Genomic DNA, 22,342 nt, shown 5'->3' with positions numbered 1-22,342 from the left:
TGGCTTGTACCTCCTTTGGTCACGATTCAAAGATTGGAGCTCCCACCCTCCACCCCTGGGCAGCGGGAACCATCATAAATCCTGTCTAGCAGACACCTTGGACTGCAACACGTTATCCTTGTTTCTAACCACTAACAGATCATTGGTTAATAAACACCTTAGGTCAGGGACTTTATGCTAGCAGCATTGGCAATACAAATTTTATTTTACATTTGATCATTTATTCCATTTGAGACTTATTTTCCCAAAATAATCATTAGTCTCTCCTACTAATATCCACTAATTCGGATTCTTGATATTCAAATCAAGATGGGAAAAGTAAGGGGATTTCCAAGCAGTATCACTGGTGCACGGCAGGTTTCAAGTTTCTCTGGTTTTTAAACTGTAACCACCTGGTGAGGTTTCTATGGTTACGAGGCTCAAAACACACACTTCTAACATCCTAAATCTGGGGATTTCTGCAGCACCATCAGCTGTGCTCTCCTGCAGGGCACTCTCAGGACCATCACACCTGGAGTGAGAACAGGACCTGCTCCAAGTTCAGTTTGTGCCAACTCTGCAAAACAAGCTGCGTGACCCACTGAGGGGATACAGGGGACATGCAGAGGGGGGTATGGGGGCTAATGTTTGAATGTGCTGTCCACTCGTCACTCATAGCCAGGAGGATGAGGGACGAGGCTACTGCCTGTCTACACGTGGGAGAAGATGCTTACCTAATATTGTTGATTCATTAATTGATTTATAAAATTTCTTGAGTTTATTTTGATTCTTGTAGCTTCTGCACGGGTGTGTTTCTGGAGGTCTAAATACTTGGACTCAGTGCCTGTGAACTGGATGTGGTGAAATCTGGTATTTTCAGATCTGATGGCTGAGTTTCCTGGATTTCTGGATGGGAGTTCAAGTTGACTGTGTTTATCCTTGTGGAGGAGGGGTTGCTTGGGTTTTTGGAAAGGCATGGTGCTGGCTGTTTTTATTCCTAGCAGCCTCTGTCTGATAGGGGGCCAGATAGAAAATATACTTTATACCTGAACATATATTAATAGGGAGCTATATAGAAAATGCTAAAACTATTGAAACTTGCTTTCTCTAGAACTAACACGCATGTAAGTAAACAATTAATCACTAACGCCTGCAAGCCACCTGAGGAGGAGGCCGGAATGCTTGAGAAAGAAGCTGATAAGGGAAACAGAAAGGACAGAAACAAGGACATAATTCATGGCTCAAAGGCGTCAAAGGCAGGAGGAGCTAAGGGCTAAGGAGGGCTCGCTAACATCCATCTCTAAACAAGAACAAAGAGGAGACAGCCAGCTGTGCACACAAGGACAGACCAGGCTGAAACCGGTCTGGGACTGCAAGCTCAGCCAAATTAGAGATTCCAGGGGAGAGGGGAGGAGTACACAGCGAGGAAGACCTATGGCCTTCATCCCTGAAGACCCCTGCCCAGAACCACCAGGAGGAACTGTGCAAGCGCCCCGAGGAGGAGCCCGAGGCGGAGATTATGGAAATGGAGTGACAGGAAGGAATGGCCTTTTTGGGGACAGGTCATGAATATGTACAGGCATTTCGAAATAGGTGATGTTTTAACTGTATAAATCCTGGACAAGCGGCCACGGTGGGTATGCCCGTGTGTGGTGGAGCGATCCCCCGTGCATCTGCGCGCAATAAACACACCTACTGTGTAACCTTGCAGGTTGTAGAGTCTTTTCCGCACGTCATGTGTCACTTTCCTTATTATCATTTAAAAAAAACCAAACCCAAACAGGACTTGCTTATTGATGATCATGAAAGGGACTTAGCCCGGCACTGGCTACGAGCTGACGTTCAGGACTGCCAGGAACTGCCCCCCCAAGCCCCTCCCAGCTGTGAGTGAGCGCAGGTCTCACTGCTGCAAGCTGGGGTGCCCCTGGGGTAACAATGCACGGGCCCAGTGAGGGCAGAGCTCGCTTGCCCTGAGGAGGAGCAGGGGGACAAGGGGAAGGAAGCCAGTGCCTTCTGCCGGGCGAGAGGGTGGCATTTCCCAGCACCCACTGCACTGGAGAGCTGGAGCAGACACTGGCAGCAGCACTGAGCTTGTAGGTACTGCAGGAGTTCAGAAGACAGGTCAGCTTCAAAGTGCCCGTGAGGTGGAAGAAGGGTCTGAGCTGAGCTGTGCTGTGCTTCCTCCCCCGTTGCTGAGAAGCTCGGAGCATGAACCTGTCCTCCCGTCTCTCCTGTCCTGGCTCATGAACATAGAAGAGCGGTTGGCAGAGCAGACTTTGGGGGCTGCTAATGCTGCTGCCTCTGAACTCCGAGGGGGAGAGAAAATCAGATGAGGAGGGAAGAAGAATGGCCTGAGGCGAACTGCAGAGGAAGTCAAGCACCAAGTAAACCGACAGCCGCACTCTTAAAGCCAGCCCTCTGCTGTATTTCACCACGGCAGGGATTCCAACAGCACAACCTTTTACCTTGAAGATTCTTTTTTCTTAGATGACTAAAATAAGGTAATCTACCTCAGCTGTTTGATGGATTTTTCACTGACAGCTGAGGATTTGAAACCCCCCTCTAAACTACAGAGCACTGAACTAATAAACTGCTGCTTGAAAGTGGAAATGGGAAAAAGATTAGAAAAGGCTCCGATCGATTAACACTGTGTTGTAGCGCGGTGCTCGACTGCCTTGAGTCACCCATGCCAAGGTGTGAGGCAATGGATGAAGGTTCACAAAGCCTGAATGCTGCCTACAGCAAGGAATCACAGAACTAATTCAGCTCTTTACAAGGTGCTTGTGCCTGAGGCAGCGACAGCCCCAGCCGAGCGCTTGCTTGGGGGGGGGGGGGTCAGGAGTTTGGGGAGCACAAGGGGGACCCAGCATCCCCATGTCCTGGAGGTACCTACAAACTGGACGGAGCAGCCGCTCAGAATGGGGATTTATTCCCACCCCACGCAGCCAGCACTCCACCAGAGTGCAGTACAGCTCGGGGTCAGCTGGGAATATCACACTCCGCGGTTTGGCCCAAGAATGCCCAAGTTTCACCATCGATCCTTTCGGCACGATGACCCCACTCACAGAGGGGGAACTGGCCCACGCCCGGTGCCCCGACCCTGCAACCACTCACCGACGGGCGAGGGCTTGCTCACGGACAGAATCTGCGGGGTCTCCACTCACCTAAGGCCCCCGGGGGGTGAGGGCCCTCAGCCCCGGGCAGCGTCCTCGGGCACGTCCCAGCCCCCGGGAGAGTCCCTAGCCGCAGCCCCGCTGCTCCCCGGAGGCCCGGAGTGGCTCCCAGCACCTCTTGGTTGGGCTCCGGCTGCGCCCCCTCGGCTCGGGCTGGGGTCAGCTCTCATGAGCTGGGGCCAAGTGCCAAAACCGTGAGGTAAACGCCATGATGAGATCTTACCGGCTGAACTCCGATCGTTGTCTTTGGCAAGTCCCTGTCAATGTTGGCTCTTTGCCAGGGCGGGTGCATCTGCCACAACCCACCCATGACCACAGCCGTTACTCAACTGGTTTCCTGGGAGCGGTCGTGCAGCCACCTCTTGCCTCCAGCGTTAAAGGCGAGCGTGACCTCGGGGAGCTTTCGTGCTCGCTGTGGATCATCATTCCTCAATTATCCTTCTGTCCAACACGGACAGAACAGGTTTCAAGGGGGTGCACTCTACCATTAACAGGTTTCAGTACTGCACGCCTACTCTGGCTTATTACAATACAAATTACAATAATCATAACTGCAGTCACCTAGTAAAATCCAAACATTCCAAAACTTTCCCCGACCCATTAGTCCCCGGTACAGCAACAACTGCCTCCCAGCCTTTTACCACTTTCTTCATTTCGTTGCTCTGATCCCGAGGTGGCATCGATACATCTCGGATGTGGATGCAGCCCTATTCCACACACTCCTTCTCCTTTGGTCACACAGCATTGTGTTCCACTGAGCACCACACTCGGCTGTTGCCCTGGGAATGTTGAAACGCAGGGTAGTGCCATTCCAGTCCCCACTCCACAGTGTCATGAGCAGGTAGGAAGGAATAAGTTCATCGCTCAGGTGAAACCCACTGGCATTTTTGCCACCACATGGTCATCCAGGTCCTGGTTGTCACCATGGCCAGCAGGGACACCAGGGCGATCCGCTGTCCCTGTAAGACAACACGGCTGACCTCAGCTTGGAAACTGGGCTTCAGGGTTAGAAGTCAGGGATTATCCACCGGCACCAATACGGTGGATTTCCCACTCCCATCCAGGGCTTCCCAGGCAAATATGCCTCTGGGTTTCGCCAGGGTCATGGGCACAATGCCGAGGGAGGGCAGCCTCACCATTACAGGTTGGCCCACGTATGTCCACAGTGTCCCTTTTATCATCTGGTACAGGGGCGATGCCCATTAATGGTCCCATAGGACAAAACGCTCAAATTTTGGGGTTTCCATGACGCCCCCAGCGGTTCTTGTCAATAAAGACCGCCTGTGGTGGCTGTACATCCCAGTTACGGTGTCAGACATCGGCACATCTTTCAATCAAACCACGGGTTCATTCGACTGCATGGTCAGCCTGAGTATGAGACCGTGGATGAACACCCACCTGATGCCCTCCCCTCGAGCCCAGTGCTGCACCGCTGTGGCCATAAAGTGTGGCCCATTGTCACTTCGGATGCACTCAGGAGTGGGTAAAATACTAAACCACTTTCTCTGTGCTTGCCCTGCCTGGTCTCCAGAGGCAGTTCTAACAGCTGTAGCCACGGTCAGTCCACACACCACCTCCACTGCTACCAACAGAGATCCCTTTCCATGCGATGGCTGCAAAGGACCAGTACAACCACCTCTTCTCTTACGGAAATCATAAAAACCAGGTCCTTACCACCCAAAGCGGCCACCCACCAACAGGCGGCCGCCTGTATTGCTGTTACCACTGAGGGTACCCTCGGGATGGAGCTGTCAGGGACGGGCTATTACCGGTCAGTTTGCTATAACCGTTAATTTAACACCACCATCCATCAGGCTTACGGACTGGCCAGACTGGAGCGTTACGGGGTGAATGGGTGCAGCTTATGGTCTGTCTGTTCTCCAGGTCGCCAGTCCCTTCGGTGATGCCCTGCTTGGCTGCGGCTGGCAGCGGGCCCTGAGCCATGCCGGGCACGTTCGATTGCGGCAGTGCAGGAGCGAGCTGCAGGGGCCTGATCCACCCCCAGCTCCCGAAACCCCAATGCTGAGAAAAAATGTAGATTAAAAGGAGAGATGTTAATGCCATGTGCGGAGGAAAAGGAGAAAAAGGAAAAGAAACATCTGCCTGGATGTTGGGGGGTGACGAACAAGAGGATGGGCAGTTGCGAGTCCCTTCTTCCCCTCCCCCGTGTGACCCCGGTCCAAAGGGGAAGAGAGGCAGGAAAACCCGGACAGAGCAGAAAGGACAGAGAAGAAATGGGGAGTTCGGGGCTGTTTCAAGGGGCACTAGAGGGCACTCAGCACACACACCCCCCCCCCCACAGGTGCCGCTGAGCCAGGCTGCCGGGGTGGATGCTGTGGCATCTTTGTTTCTCCCATCCCTGCACCCCCAAAATCTGGTTATATTCCCACCTGCACCCCCAAGTCCAGTTAAATCCCCCACCCTGCACCCCTAAATATGGTTAACTCCACAACTTGCACCCCAAACCAGGGTGTATCTCTCATCCTGCACCCCCACATCCATGGGTGCCTTGGTGCTGGGGGACCACCCAGGCAGGGTGAGACACAAAAGATGACGCGGAGGCCACGGCCTCGCAGGACGCAGCGTTTATTGTTGGCAGGGGAAACTGAGGCACGGGGACGCGGACAGACCTGTGTCCCACCCCCTGCCACCCCAGCCCGGGGGATGCACCCGTGCCTCAGCAGGCAGGGCCACTGCCCCCTCGGGTTAAATAGCTTAAAAAACAACCAACCAAACCAAAACAAGCCCAAACAAAGAAAAAAAAAAAAAAAAAAAGGGAGATTTTAAGGGAAATAAAAGGGTGAGAAGCCCTAGAGCTCAGTGGGGACCAAGGCCGGGGCTCCCAGGAGCCTTGCAGGGGAAACTGAGGCACGCGGCGGTGTCACGGCCAGCACCCCAAGGGATGCGGTACCACACCTTCCCTGAAAGCCTGTTTAGTGTTAAACTGGGAAGACCGGAGGCTGCTGGCTGGACCTCCTCAGAACTAGGCCTTGGGGTGGGGTCTGCCCCACGGTCAAGGGGAAACTGAGGCACGGGGTGGGAGGAAAAGTCAGTCCCTCATCCCTGCAAATGGGATCCTACTTTGCTGTCAGCAGGGGAAACTGAGGCACGGACTCATCCTCCACCTCTCCAAGGTGCCCCAAACCAGCTCCCAACTGGAGAAACTGAGGCACGGACCCACTGGTGCTCCCCCCCCAAAACCCCAGCCCGGCTCAGCAGGGGAAACCAAGTCACGGATCCACCTCCCCCTCACCTCCCCGCCCCCTCCCCCAACAACTCCAGCAGCCCCACTTCTCCCAGTCGCGCCTTGGAGTGCTCCCCCCAGCCCCGGCTGGTTTTGGGGCTCGGGTGGGGGTGAACCCTCGCCGCGGAGGGCCGGGCCGGTGGCTGCCACTCGCCGTAACGCCCCCGCCCGCCCCCCGAACACCCCCGGCCCGGCCGCGTTGGGCGGGGGCAGGTTCGGGCCGCGGAGGCGAGCAGAGAGGCGGGGCGGGGGCCGCAGAAGGGGCGGTGCCGGCGGCGGGGGCGGTGGTCGCGGCAGAGGGTCTGGGTCGCGCGACGGGCCGCGGCCACCTCCGCGCGTGCCAGGCGCCGCCGGAGGGCACCGGCGGGACCGGGGGGGGGCGGGGGGGCTGGTGGTCGCCCCCCCGGGCGCGGTTTCTCCTCCCTCACGAGCGGGGGGCAAGTGCCAAACGGGCTACTGAGCCCTGCGATCAGGCTTTTGCAGCCGAGGCCGGTTGGTGGGGGGTTGGCCGCGCTGGGATGACCTGATCTCCGCCACACTTTGGCAACCCCTGGACGCTGCCGGGGCTTTTCAGGGCAGGGCCACGAGCCACAGCGGGGGATCGGTGAAACCCCCCACTCGATCGCTCTTCCCTTCCGACCAAAGCTCCGGTCATACCGCCGTGGGGGGGGCTGCTCCAGGCGCAGTGATTTGCCACAGGAGAGTAAAATCATTTTGGACGTTGATACAACGGGGAGGAGTCGGTGCAGCTCGGCAGTCAGGAGCGCTGACCAGGATGATGCTGGACTCCCAGTTCATGGGGAGCGTGTGAGCAACCACGCTCAGCTCAGTGTGGGCACTTGCATCATTTAAAGGTCAGGCTCGCTGAAACACTTCCCTGAACCGAAGCCGCACTGGGTTGTGCCCTAAAAACCCCCGGGACCGCCCAGCTGCACCAACCCCAGGCGTCTCCACCGGCGCGCCGTTCCTTGCAGGCTGGCCCGCTCCTGCCAGCGCAAGCCCCGATCCCTGCTGGCTCCTCGGGACGAGGCGGGTCACCCCGCTGCCGCCAGCAGCACCTGCCCCAGCAGCGGGGCCGTGTGCCCAAACCTGGTGTTTCCCCGGCCATGGAAGTGCAGCTGGAGTGAGGGCCGAGGGCCAGCGGGAACTGCCAGTGCCCACGACACCCCTCTCGTCCGAAGGGTCTTTGCTGGGGCAGTGCTGAGGGACAGGCTCTACTTAGACCATGCACAAGGTGTATTTATTTTTAATCAACTTCCTTGCTGACAGGTGCACACTTCAGTGAGAAAAGATCATTAAACAGCTTTCTGTACCACAGAAGTCTAACCATGCAAAAGAAAGATTATTCTGTTTTTCCCGGAAGAAAACATAAACTCCGAAAACAAGTCTCAGCACTGAAAGCAAATTATTAATTTAATAGCACTGTAAAACCAGATCACAAAACCACACATGCAAGACATACGATTAGGATGTCTAACTTGGAGCCTCTTTCCCTTGAGAATCAAGACAAAACCGATTTCACAAGAACGGATGGGTTATTTCTGTTACAGCAGCAGTATTTGGACAAGGCAGGTGTTACCATTCTTACAGCTACAAAAGCAGGGCCCTTCAGGCTTGACAGCTCCCCACTACTGTTAAGGCCAGAGGACAAGTTCATAGAAACCTCTAAATTGGGCATTACAAGAATTAAAAACCCTCAGATGTGTGATTTTCCCCCTATGCCTATGCAGAAGAATCAAAGCCCAGACAACGACCATCAGAAACAGCAACCGCATTAAACAAGACTTCGTGAGGAATTTGTGAAGTAAAATTTTTCATCTTTTTTTTTTTTTTCTTTTTTCTTTTGGCAGTATACAAAGAGCCAAACCAAACCAAACCCCAACAGACTTATTTTGAGACCTGACTCTAAGATCTTAAAGTAAAATCAATTATTTTTTCCATTATCTTTTTTTTTCTTCTTTATTTTAATTTTGCAAGCAAAGGCCTGTAACGTTACACGAACAATCCCTTTTCGATGTGACATCACGTGGCTATGTGCTTCCCAGACTAATGCTCAGGAGCAACCACAGCTCAAACACCACCCCAGGGTTTTGTTGGGTTGGTTTGTTTTCAAAAACATTTTATATTCCTCTCCGGTAAGAAAACAACAACAACTTGCCTGGGGTCCTGTGATCAAAACCCCCAAAATTCTGCCAGTGACACAGGGCTCGGAGCCAGGTATTCATCTGATGGCTGTTCCTGTCTCTTCCCTCGTCACTCCCTGCAACTGGAAGGAAAGGAGAACACTACTTGTGTTCCTGATCCCTTCACCACTCCTCCCAAGACCCTGAAGTCTCTCTTGATTGCCCTTCGACTTCTGGTTACAACTTCATCGCTGCCTACCTGGAAAATCAATCCCGGATAATGTACAGGGTACTAACGGATAGGCACACCCTATGCCATCCCCCCCCCAAAATACTTATAGTCACGCGAATTGGTGGGGTGAATTTCTGTTAGGCCATGGTGCTGAATTTAAAGCAATCACTTAGACGTAAAATACAACTGTAACATGCAGAAAATGTTCACCTCACTCTACAATGTTCCAGTAATTTAACCTTTGAAGGACAAGGAAGAGATAAATCACCATTGTTCCACCAAGTGAAAATCCAATGACCTATTTTCTGATGATACAAGGTAAGCACCAGACTGCAGTACTGTAATTCTTAAAGTTACCTTTTCAGGGAAACGGTCAGTATTTCTCCGCCCTCACTGAAGAGGGTATTTCAAGCAAGAGTTCATGCAGACAGCTGCAGTGCACAACCATCTGCATCAACAACTCAGCAGCCTTTTGCCACCTTACCCACTGTTTTCTATCACCTAAAACTCTTAGCTGTCCCGCCCTTTTCACCAGCAGGGCGGGACTGCAACATTTCCTGACTGCAACAGATCCAAGATGTTCACAAAACGTACCTCCTCAGGGGACACCACGTGGGTGACTCTGACAGGAAAGGGATCTCCTGGACCAGGTAGCGGTGGCAACAGGTACGAAGGCAAACCAGGAACGTCTTCTTCGAGTAGCTCCTAGACCAAGAGAGGTTTTGGTCAGGCATCATGTTTAGTAACAAAATGGAAACTAGCTTTGGGATGATTCCTGGCACAAAGGAGTTATCTGAGAATGTAACCAGCATGTCCTTGATGAAAAAGATATTAATCAACATTTCCAACAAAAACTTAAGCTAAAAGATAACAGAAGAGAACTAGTTAATTAACACTTTTAAAATAGAAAGCATCTATCTTTGAAATGGTCCTAACACACTGACTTGCTAACTTGGCTGCTGTTAATTCAAAAGTGCACTGAATATGGCATTCCCTTTAAAGAGAGAAAATATTTAGAAAGAAAAACGAAGATAACAGCAATTTATTGGCACGGATTAACCCGAATGCCGTGCCCAAGGCTACTGCAGTTTGCCAGAGCAAGCTATCCCTTACGAGAAAGGCAAAGGATAATTTGACTCCTTAGCCGCCAGCATCATCCCACGTTCAAAACAGATCACAGACTTTGCAGGGTACAGATACCCATTGTCTGGGCAGCACAGCACGCTCCGGTCTGTCGTCTTCTAGACCCTCATATTGTACAGGTTCAGCTCTACGTGCCGTGCGCTCACTTGGCTCAGGACAAAATCAACCTTGGCACATTCCATTATGCCTTTAAAGTAAGGATGGATAGCACATAGCTCAGCTGGACCATAGCTCCGGGGTACAGCTCCTGTCCTCTCTCGTACTTTAATGTCATACGTAACAAAAGGCACAATTTCTCTGAAATAATTTTATTTTTTACACATCTACTTGAACAGTTTTCATTCTGCCCAAAACAAAAAGTGGAAGCAATCAGATACCGATAACTGCAAAATAAAACAGCTTAAAAACCCCAACAAACCCATCTTGATAAATACCGGTAAAGAAAGGACATCTAACTAGATCACAGACACACACAAAGTGCCAGATTTCTGCCAAACCACTAGGAATATTGTGACGGGCCACCTGACTGCACCTGGCTCTGAAGATTCCTCTGAAATTCCTGCTTGTTCCCAACAGAGCACTGCACATCGCCCAGCCGGGCACCTTGGTCACCTCTCGTGCGCGTCTTTGAAAGAAAAACTGCCCTCGCAGCTCTGCTGTTGTGTTACCAGCCCTTCCTCGCTGCCAGCAGGGTGCTTACTGCCAGATCTGCCACACCGGGGCGTGGACAGCCCAGTTGCAAACACTGACCCTAAAAAGGTGTCCTGCCAAGACCGCTCAAGGAGCTACCCATTTCAAACGGCTGTCCCTCTGCCTTTCCGCCTTTGTGCCTGTTCTTGAAACACCTGAAAAGGCCTCACATTCCTTAATGCATCTTTGAAGCCACAGCCAAACCCCTGAATGTTTAATAGATAATTCACACATCACCTAACACTGCACACTTAATAAGGCAACACAGGAGCGCTTTTCAGCACGAGGAATTCAATCCAAAGAAAGCAAAGGGCAGGCTGCAGGGCAGCGTGTCACCTCGTACCTCCTTCACCACACGCAAAGCTTTGGCCTTGAGCAGCCTACATGAGCCCAGCCAGTAGGCTGAGGCATTAAAGACGTCTTTAGGGTGAGGAAGATCGAAGTGACAGTCTGGCAAGTCTCAGATTCTGTACTTCCCCGACACGGACAGGGTACCGTAGACTTCCCTCTCCTGTTGACAAAAGGGAAGCAGAAAGGGCTTTCTACCCAGGTGTTTGCAGAACGCCTTTCCACTGGACTTGTTGCGAACATCAGCCACAGAACAGGTCTTCTTGGTGTCACAGATGGCGGGACCCACGACCCACACAGCTGGCCTTCAGCATACGGCCACAGTCACGTGACAGCCCCGTCCTTCATCCAGGCCTGGCCTGATAAATTTCTAACAAGGAAACAACAGCTCAGGGGATCGGGCAGGTCTTTCAGTCGTACAGATCACCGGTTCCAGAGGGAATTAACTGCCTGTGTAAAAGTGGGGAACAGGGACAGGAGGAATAAGCCTTCCTGCAAGCCGCAGGGCCCAACCACCTCGCAGTCCCAGGGCTGGGGTCTGCAACGCTGCCGGCAGTGCTGCAACACCAACTGCAGCATCTGCTCTCCTACCATGGAAGCCCATGTGGAATCAGAGGAGAAGGAACCAGCCCTTCGCACGCTGCTGCTTCTGCCTAAAGGGTTCTCCCTCTGCCTGAGGAGACGCTGGTCCCTCCTAGAACGGCTGGTGGCTGAACAGCTCCTGGTGAGGCTGGAAGCGCTCAGACGACTACAAGTCAGTCCCATCACAAACGGCTGTGCGTCAAGTCTGTTCAGCACGGCCTTGGCTGTCATTCAGAAGGCAGGGGCTCACTGAATGAACGTGCCCAGGGTGTCAACAGCAGTTTGAAGCGCAGCTCTCCTCCGACCCGAGCTGACGGACTGTTCCAAAAGCCAGCATTGCCATTTCCAGGGGCAGATTACAAGGGACCAGGCTGGCCAAGGGCTCGCTCAGATCATGAGCTTAAAACCTGCAGACCTCAAGTACCTCCCTACGGAGGGGCTGACAGGCAGCGCGGTTAAATACAAAAACAGGCCGTAGGAGGAACTGGGGACTTATTTTGGCTCAGACGCTTGGAAAGGGTTTGTCGTCAACTGCTGTAGAAAAAGTAATTCTAGAAATGACGGTTAGTTAAACCTCAGCTCAGAACAAAGAGATTAAAAACTCGTCTGTCAAATGAAGCAAGGTCACAGTCCCCCAGGCCTGAATCTAGGAGCACAAGGCAGCACCTGTACCTACGCGTATGCACACGAAGACACGTTCACGTGCACACGTTCACCCAGAACGAGACGAGACTCACTGCCGTGAGCTCACCACGCCTGGGGTTCTGGGGTGCTCTCCAACACCCTACTGCCTGCCAGGGAATCTCCTGGCTAATGACTAAGCTGGGATGGTGCTACGGTAACAAAGACCAGCTCCTGAACTCGCCTGTCAGCTCAGCAGAAGCGCATCTCGCAGACAGGAACACACTCTGAAGCAAGACACCGGTGTAGCGGGCTCTGCATAAGCAGCTCATTACCACTGTTAACAGCACGACAACACTCCCAGAACAGACCACAGTCCTTACCAGGTTACCTACCCGAAAACACGCATGTGAAGCAAGGAAGTAAAGTTACTATAAAATAATAACATGGGTAATGGCTGTACTTTACATAGTAACGGTATCCTTCAGCCAACGCAGCGTAGCAGCTGGCTTGTGAGGATGGAGGGCTGCTGAGCCTCTCTGCAGCTAAACCCAGAGCTGATCGCGGCTGAACATTCTCAGAGCTGCAGGCTTCCCCCTTCTGCTGTTCCCGAGGCTCGGCTCCCGGAACCAGCTCGAGCTCTGGACGCCTTGCCCTTTTCTGGTCCACAAATGAACACCTCCAACACTCATTTTCTTACACATTCTTCTGAACCGCTTATTTCTGGATCGGGTCTGCTTAATGCTACATGCCTTGCGGAGAGCATTCCGGGCTTTCCGAACGCTCCTTGCTTACAACCGCCTTACGCAGCTTGGTGGCTGTTTTCCAAATTTCATTTTTGTTCTAAGGGTACAATCCCATTTCAAGACAGTTTGCAGAAAGTCGCGTGTCACGTGCTGACTTTACCAAAACGCAACAAGAGACTGATTCACCATTGGGGTTTCACCGTTACTCAGTTCTAACGCACGCTGAGAGATTCTTCTAACTGCATCACTGCCATGCACGCCACGATTACATCAGCAGTGACAGCAGCGTCCTCTGAAGGGGAAAACGATCCTCTGAAGCAGAGACGAGCAACTGAGCAGTCTTTTTAATGTCAGAGGGACAGCAGCAAGAGACACACCTACACACACAAAAAAGCTCACCAGCTTTGTTATGTCCTGACCCTCTTCAGCAACACAGAACTTCTGACGTGCCATGAAGGAAGAAAGCGACGTTCCACCAAAACACAGGCTGACGGACAATTTGCCCCACGGGTTATCTGGTAATTCCTACTTACACAGGACAAAATAAGATTAGAACAGGCACAGTGTGACTGAGGTTTTAGAAACAGCGACCCGGAAGTTCCAACCTGTCAGTCCTACGTGCGCCCCACTCATTCGCCAACAGGACGAAACCCCCAAGGATGGTCGTTAACGTCAGGTAACGACACAAATGGGAACGTGCCCGTCCCTGGAACAGCAGCCCCGACCACTCGGTCCAACACCGAAACACCATCCCACGTTCGCTCACTCAGCGATAAACCCTTCTCTTCCACAATATACCATTAGAAATTAAATTATCTGAAACTGCAGGTTTTCAGACAATACAGATTATCTGTTTCCCTGTAGTGTCATACATTAATTTAAGCATGTCCATACTCGATTACGCCCAATTTTAATAACTTAAAATTGAATTGACAAGAATTTATGCTGTTGGTAGGTAGGTTGCTTGTCAGAACGACAACACAGAATACAAACAGCACCAAAAAGCATTTTTGACCTCTAAAGGACGCGTTTCGGGCCTGAAAATTATAACAAAGGTAAAGTCACGGGAGAAAACTTTAGTTTGGGATTTTGATCTTTCTACGCAACACATTTACTGCTGTACTCCTTCACCTATTATTCCTGATGCAAGTTAAAAGGAAATTAAAGCAAGATAACAGAAAGTAAGCCTCATTCCACACCCGTGAATACATTAAGCTACCTGAACATGGATTTCAACCTCCTCATGTGTAAGTAGTTCTTGAAGGCAATCCACTGCACCTTGCTGCCAAAAGCTGACGATCTGTTGGGTGAAAGCAAGAAATCGCCACACGTTAAGACGCTGACACTAAGCCCCACACCATCCTCAACACAGGGGCATGAAAATAGGCGACTATCATTGAAAAACTTGGTTGAAAACACCCATCACTGGTTTGAGTTGTCTACAACAGTTTAAACGTTACCTGCTCTTTGGGACACTAAAACTTTCCGTGTGACAAAGCCCACCAGCCAGTTCAGATGTTGAAGTGGCTTAGAAAGAGATGCTGCTTGCCAAGGCTGACCTTTACCCCAGGCATAACAAGGTCTGTGCGCACAATCACCCAAAGCCGAACCCAAAGACACAGAATTACACTCGGAGATAACAGACAACAGGAAACACAGGACACTTTAAAGACTTCTGTGTTTCCCTGCAATATCTGTCTGCGGCCCAACCCGCAGGCCGATAAGCCTGTCTGTCTGAATCTATCCGTTGAACTGCGCTCAGCAATAAAAAGGTTTTCTTTAAGAACAAGTTCAAAAGTGACCCAGTCGTTTCAGTAATTCACCTTTACTAAATGCACCATTCAAATGGGACTAAGGTGTGATGACACCCGAGAACGTTGTTTACATACCAATTACCGACTAACAAAACCCCTAAACCACTCACTCCCATGAGCTGAGCAGCGGTAACAGAGGGTTTCCCTCACAGCTACCTGCAGAATGACAGAAACGTTTTTGCAGGACTTGAAGACTGACAATTTTCTGGCTATTCTGCATTAAGAAATCCAGGCCCCCCTTCTTCTCGCTGCTACTGCAAAACAAACTACCACTCCTGAGTATCATCCTGCCAACTACCGCAGCGTCCCCTCTCACAAAGATTTAATTCCAAGGACAGCTGCTTCTGAAGCACGGTCACTTCATAAAGTAATCCAGCAGCTCCTGGTAAAAGCCTCCCTTGCTGAAACCATCCTCCAGCTGTTCTCCCCATCCTTGCAGGCAAGAAAACACGCCAGCAACTAGCCTCAACCTTGGTGGGACTCAACAGCGTACCAGTTTGAGTAACTACCAGCTAAAACCTCTCCCAAGTCACCGTTGCTCACCGGTACTGTCTTGTGGAGCTCACAGGGTATGCAAAACGCAGGAACACCAGCATACAGCGCGGCTGGATACAGAAGACACGGAATAACCCTCTCCATGTAACCATGGTCTATGTACTGCACCTATAGGAAAAGAAAAGCTTTCCTGAAATAATTCAGTCAAGTTTACTCAGAGAACGCGTTCATTGACAGCATTCACTTCTCTGGGGGAAGAAATAACGGTCTGCTGAGAGCAGGTGATGTGATGAGGTGGAAATGAAGGAAAGGATTAAAAAACCGCTATGGCAGGTCAGAAGTTCACTTTCCAAACTTGTCTTGCAAGAGACCCCACGTGTTGTGCAATAACCCACAGCAGTTTAGAAGTGAAAGACATAAAGAATGCGTGAACCAGGCTGGAGTCAGACTTGCAAATCTACGTTGAAAGAGGGCAAGCAGACTCAAGAGTTTAGGTAGGATTAACTGCTCATTCGAAAAAGGAGCTCTGTACCTGTGCAGCAGAAAGCATTCAAAACACACAGCCAGCCCCGACTCTCTGGGTGGGGGGAAGCTAAACCCAAGTATTTTCAAAGCGTTCCACACATGGTAACAACAACAGCAAAAGAAGAAAAAACCTGCAAGGGATTACTTACAGGGGATCAAGGGGAGCTTTTTACTTAAGAACATTTATCATCACCAGGAAAACTAGGGGAAAGATTGTGACAACTGAGATAGGTACGTAGAATTCATCTTTAACAGAAACGTTAACATCCGGACAGTTACCACACTTTTAAGCAGAATGAGCATCTGGAAAGTCAGGTCAGCTGAATGAAAAAAAGGTGTGATCATAAACTGACGGTAGACGACTGGATTATTTGCCTTTTTTTTTTTTTTTTTAAAACCATACACGTGCGCCTGTTCATACGCACATGCCCCCTCCCCCCATATAATCAAACTTACCTGGAGATAGGCACTGCTGAGTCCTACAACTCTACCTCGATACCACATGGCATCTGGTCCTCTTACAACACAAGCTTCTCCCTTTGCCCAGCAGTAGGGTCGCAGAAGACCAAGGCACTGGAAGTTACTTCATATGTCAGTCATCAATTGGTTTAGTGCCGTTTCTGGGGGTGGGGGGAGAAGTAAAAAAAATCAATTCAAAACAGTCTATAACATAGTAGTGCAAATGATTTCAATCACCAAATCCCAGCAGATTCAGGTGAAGACCTGTATAAACAGAAACCACACGTGCTGCTCCAAAGAATATTTTCCAACACTGACACAATCTGTATGTTCGACGTCCAGCATATGCAAACACGCTACTGCTCAAAACAAAAAGCAAACTGCATTTCCAATTGGGAAGCCATTAGTATTTCTGGACTCTCATCTCAGAGAAGGAGAGTCTGTAAATTTTGCAATCGACACCTTGACAGCACTAGTACAAGAGCCTCTCCATGAGCAATGCAACAGATTGCCAGAGACAGCAGCAGAACACCATGAACCACCACCAAACACACATCCAGACGACCCTCTGGAAACCGGGAAACTGGTTACTGAGCTCACGCGGAAAGGGGAAAGTCCAGCAGTAGCTGAGAACCAGGCTAACTCCCAAGCATCTTTAGGCCTGCACCTTCCTCAACAGCGGCAAAACGTACCACCAGCTCCGCGTTCCAAAGCCAAGCACTCGTGGCTGCACCCCAGACTGCCCAGAGAAACATTGTCAAACACATTTGACATTTTTGTCTGCTGCCTGAGCAGCAGTTGCTGATCCTGGGAAGGGAATGCCAGGCCTGTGAGGTCATTGTGCCCCGGACAGAGCAAGGACGAGAGCTGAGCAACTTGTTCATCTGGCAGAAAACAGCAAAAGGATAAGAGATGCTGGTATCTGCTTCTCCCTTCTAGAAACCTTGTGGGGGGAGATAACAGCCAAAGGAGGGAGCCTTGCCAGAGGCAAGAGGGCTCTGTTTGTCTCACGAGTGCTGTGCTGTTCTCCGGTGCCAGGGACGAGCCTGAGAACCGTAATCAAGAAGGATCGATCAGCATCGATGCAGCCAAGAAGAGACGGAGATACAGAGGAGGAGCAAGGGCTGCTGCTGGGCATAAAAAAGGGCTCCTCAGCACCCGAACTTTGGAAGCTCCCCCCACCAAGGGTCATGACGATCGTTAGGACCGGCAGGATGCTGCCTGGACCTGGGACCATAGGGACGCCTTGGACCCGTGGTGGTAGCTATCCATTTCTGTCCTCTTTTCACTTTACCTTCTCCTTTCCTTTCACCCTCTTTCCCTATCGCACACTACTTTATGGGCAAACAATAAAGTATGCTGGTGACTGGCTAATTATTTGAAAGAGCTCCAGGCCATATTTATTACTTCCTTACCAAGCAGCCAGCAGACACCTCATATAAAACGAGAACAACAGAAAGCAGGTCAGGGAGTTTCATCTCCCGAACCAGGACTCTTTGTCTGGGAAGACATTCTGCTCTACAAGCAGAGGAAGAATGACGTGTTACACACAGATAATTACTGTTTGATCCCCAAACTGCACAAGTAAAACACAGTTGAATTATTGATGAAATGAGCCTTCAGTGTACATGAAAGCATAAAGCGTAAATATTGCCTGAACTGCCAGAAGTTGAGCTGTCTGAAAAATACCAAAAAACATGGGGAAACGGGAGACTGAACCTCCCCCCCTTCTGTCTGCTCGTAATGCAGCAAAAGAGAAACCACAAGATCAAGTTGGTATTCAGCTGCTCGGCCAACAGGAAGGGAAAGTGCCTGTCACAGACCCCTGATAGCGTCACCTTGACAAAAGCTCCTCCACTGGGTGACACTGGGGTATCATCTCTAATCTGGTACAGTCAGTCAGGAAGGGCTCTGAGAGATGCACAGCCAGATTGGAATGCATCCTGTCTGATAGAGAGGAAAATGAAATATGAAGACAATTCATTCATTTACAGCCCGAGCAAGGAAACCCACCAACTCACATTAAATGCTGGTAACACCAGCAAGGATACAGTCACAATTATAATCTCAGCCATAAACAAACATACTGTCATTCAAAATTTCTTAGCGACGTACAATTACAAATAACACGTTATAATGACCCATGAGATTTCCAATCAACAGAATCGCTGTTAAGCTCCATCAGAGAGGCCACACAGAGTAACTCATTGTATCTTTCCATTTTGCATAGTTAAGACCAGAATGAACTACAACTGTTAAAAGAGAACAACAATCATTTATTAACATACAGCCGAATAATACCAGTCCAGTTTGGAAAACAGGGAGTACATTTATGTGACATTCTAAGTTATTCTGAAGCAACAGGGAAAACCGGCCTCACCACAAGAATGGGACAGCTGTACACACATGGACATACAGAGTTGATTTTTTTTTTAACAGAACAGAGTCTAATTCTGTGTTTAATTAAAAATACCTATTGATGTGCATAGGTATATGTGTGTGCACACACACACCCACAGGGTAGACTTTTATCATCTCTATTGTGTAGCAGAAAATGGTGCTATTCACACCTGCCCATGGTTTCCAATGACACCCAAGGGTTCTCAGTACCTCTGAAAAGATGCTAAAGTCTCCAGGGAATTCAAGTTTGTGAGAAAAGATGAACCACTTACTTCCCTAAGCTTTCAACCTGTCCCAGGCAGGCTGAAAACCAGTAGCTGTGCGCTATCCCACCGGAGGGCTCTAACGGCTGGAAGGCTCACACGAGAACAGCACTGCCGCAGGAGCGGGATTCTGGCTCCGGTACTGAGGGAGCACGTTGCAGGGCTTTCCCTTGAGCTCGCTGCTGGATGCTGGGTGTCCCAGGAACACAATTTGTTGGCTTTGCAATACGCAGCACCAGGGACTCCACACGATACTGCACAACAGGTTGGATACAGTCACTGTAATTTCAGAAATGCAGAGTAAACACGGCTGTATCCAACTGTGCGAGTACACACTCACATTTCCTGAACTTAAAGCACAGACAACCAGTTTTCCAAAATAAACAGCCACACTCTCACTTTTAAGGTACATTTTCTATCACATACAGTGGAACTTTTCCATGTGTTTCCTCATCATTTAGCCCTAATAACTGAAAATCAAGTACTTCTAATTTTTACCTATGGAAAAATAAACACCCAACAGGCTGCAACAACATGTGCGGATGGCCATGCTGCAGTCAGGGAACAAGCGTTTACTGAACTGTATTTTTGTTGGACTTGCAGAACACTGAAGAAAACACAGTATAACATGCAGCTGGTGACCATTTTCCCGGTCATCATTGCAGGAATGAGGCACTGCATTATGATTTCAACATCTGGGAAAACAGAGAAATGACACGGGAGCTGTGTCAGCTGGTAATTGTGCCTCCAAGCTTTTAACCGTGAGGAGTAACTAGAACGTGCTTTGCAGCAAGAGAACTAAGGGAAGAATCCAAGTTAGCCCAGTCCAAAAGTCTGCTGCTTTGCTCTGGGTATCGTGCTTTCTGCCTGAGGATGCCACAAGTAGTATAGGAAGCATAAAAACCCAAAAGTTTAAGAACTGTCACCTTGTTCGAGACATCACAAAATGTTGCATGTGGAGGTAGCAACATGAGAAAAACCAGCCCTATTTATTTATTATTCAATGCTTTAGTAAGGCTTTAAAAGCACTGATAGCCAGGTATTCACTGTGTCCATTCACAAGAAAAACCAAAGTAGCTGAAAATTACACACATGGATGGCAAAGGACTGAAAATCCCAAAATATCAAAGAACAGCCCCATGTAATCCTGGTTCTGTTCTTTGTAAGCAACTCAATCACGGCTCCAAAGGCCTCTGCCTGACGCACTACATATTCAAGTATTGTACTGAATGGCTTCGGTCTAATTTCTTTAACTCTGACGTTATCAATGAACTCAGAGAACCAACAGCTTTAACCAGACCCTGCTACCTCACAAACAGGTTGGGGTTTGAAAGTGTAGCTCTGCAGCAGCATGAGCTGCTGCTGCTGCCTTGCACTAAGCTGTGTCCAGTGCTGAGCTCAGGTGTGTGATGAGGTGCTCAGGGACTGGATCTGGCAAGAGCGAGGGGTTTGGGTTGGTTTTGTTTTCTTTTTTCTAGTGTTCAGCAAGTTCTTCAGTCATCTGACTAATAATCCCTAGGTCTATGACCATCTCCCTCTTAGATTTGTTTAGTCTACTATGGAATATTCAAGATAGCTTAATAAAATAAAAGCAAAAAAACACCTTTAAAAAAGGTCTTGTAAAACTTTCAACACTGAGGAAGAGCTGAAAACTTGTTTTTAGTTTTGATTCCATTAATTTCTACTACGTGGAAATGACTCAGGTATTCCTTCTTGTCATTGAAGACAACAGAATGAGTTAAAAAATTTCAACAAAACAAGGAACAAAATCTGAAATACAAACTAGTTGGAAACCTATTTTAATGCAGGTTTATTAAATGCAATTCTTCTGTCACAGAACAGATTGACAGAACAGTCGAGGTTGGAAGGAGCTTCTGGAGACCATCTAGTCCAACCTCCCTGCTCAAAGCCTATGACCTCGTCTAGTCTTTCAGTTGGCTTTGGATTTTTTTAATTTGACTCCAGTTTCTACACAAAGGTATGTTTCACAAATTCATTTTCACAAACGTATGATTTTTGTGTATAGGAACTGATGTGTTTTGCTAACCCATTGGAGCACGGGTGGAAGGAGCCATCCCCCGTGCTGCCCGGCACCGTAATACAGAATCCCTGCTTAATAACACTGAGTTGTCAGTGAGTTTTCTTTGAGTCAGTTACAGCACTGCTTCAGCAAATGCTTCCCAGGCTCTGGAGGCGAAGTGGCCTCACGAAAAACTCAGTTTGGGTAAACATCAAGATTTTAACTATGCAGAGGCAAATTAAGCCTCAAAACACACATTTAAAGAGATACACCGACGCACAAGTCAGCAGAGCGTGTGATTCTGTGATTTTTCTGAACACAAATGGCACTAAACACAGGACTAAAACTTTCTTAAAACATATACTTAAACCAAAAAATGGCCCAAGTTTCAGATGCTCAAATGCCTACAACTTCTACAGCCTAAACTTAAGAACATAATAGGTGTAGAACAAGGCTTGAATTTTCCAAATTTGCCAGAAGTAGGGAGGTACTGAGAAGCTACTATAAGCTGTCTTAAAACAAGAATTTTTACCATAGTGAAAAAAAACCCACTGAAACTCAAAATCCAAACCAGTTTGGTTTTTTTTATGGGGTTCTTTTGGTTGGTTGGTTGGTTTTTGGTTGTGGTTTTTGGGTTTGGTTCATTTGTTGGCTGCATTTTTAAATGACAATCAAGTTGAGGACATCAATACCAAGTACAAAAAAAAACCCCGCAAACCACTCCCTCTCCCCACTCCCTCTCCCGTAAGTAGAAGTAGGATGAGTTGCCTCCCCTTGTTGTCCCACAAATCCAACTCTTCCGCAATCCTTTCCTCCCTATATCTAAAGTATAAAACGAGCTCGATCTTGTTTAAAAAGCAGTGACCATCAAGACAGAACACAAAGGCTTACAGCACCGTCAAGACTCAATGGTTGAAACCGTTTCCTCAGTTGCAAGTCGTGCCATCCCCTTACCACTATGTACCTCCCAGAAACAGTACTTTCCCCTTCTCTCACAGAGGAAAATAAATTCTAGATTGGAAGGTAAAAAAGAACGGGGGGTGGAGGGGGTGTTTGAAGCGGGTAAGCAGAAGCCTCAGCTCTGACCACGGAGGCGAACATGAGGTTTATCACTCACGACGCTGCTCCTGGATCCCACGCTGCCACCGGGAAGGCGAACTCACCCGGGAAAGTCGAGTTTCAGATTGATTTCTGCCCGAGGGAAGGAACCGCAGGGAGATCCTGCCTACGTCAGCTCCCCAGCCACATCCCCCACGGCGCCACACGAGCCTCCCCAGCTCGCGCGCTCCGTTTTGAGATGAAAAACAGCTAAAAAGGAGCTACAAGGCGCTGGCCCAAGGGCACCTCCTACCTGCCAGCTCTGCAGCCTCGTCAGAGGGGGGGGTCAGGCCCCAAGCCCCGGCCGTGGCCGATGACCCTGTGCCCGATCGCGGCTTTGTCTCGGAGCCGCGCGTGCCTCCCGCCCGCCGCCCCGCGAGCGCGTTC

This window comes from Leptosomus discolor, unplaced genomic scaffold (assembly GCF_034619465.1).
Source record: "Leptosomus discolor isolate bLepDis1 unplaced genomic scaffold, bLepDis1.hap2 HAP2_SCAFFOLD_54, whole genome shotgun sequence".
Lineage (NCBI taxonomy): Eukaryota > Metazoa > Chordata > Aves > Leptosomiformes > Leptosomidae > Leptosomus > Leptosomus discolor.
Note: the sequence above shows the minus strand (reverse complement) of the source record.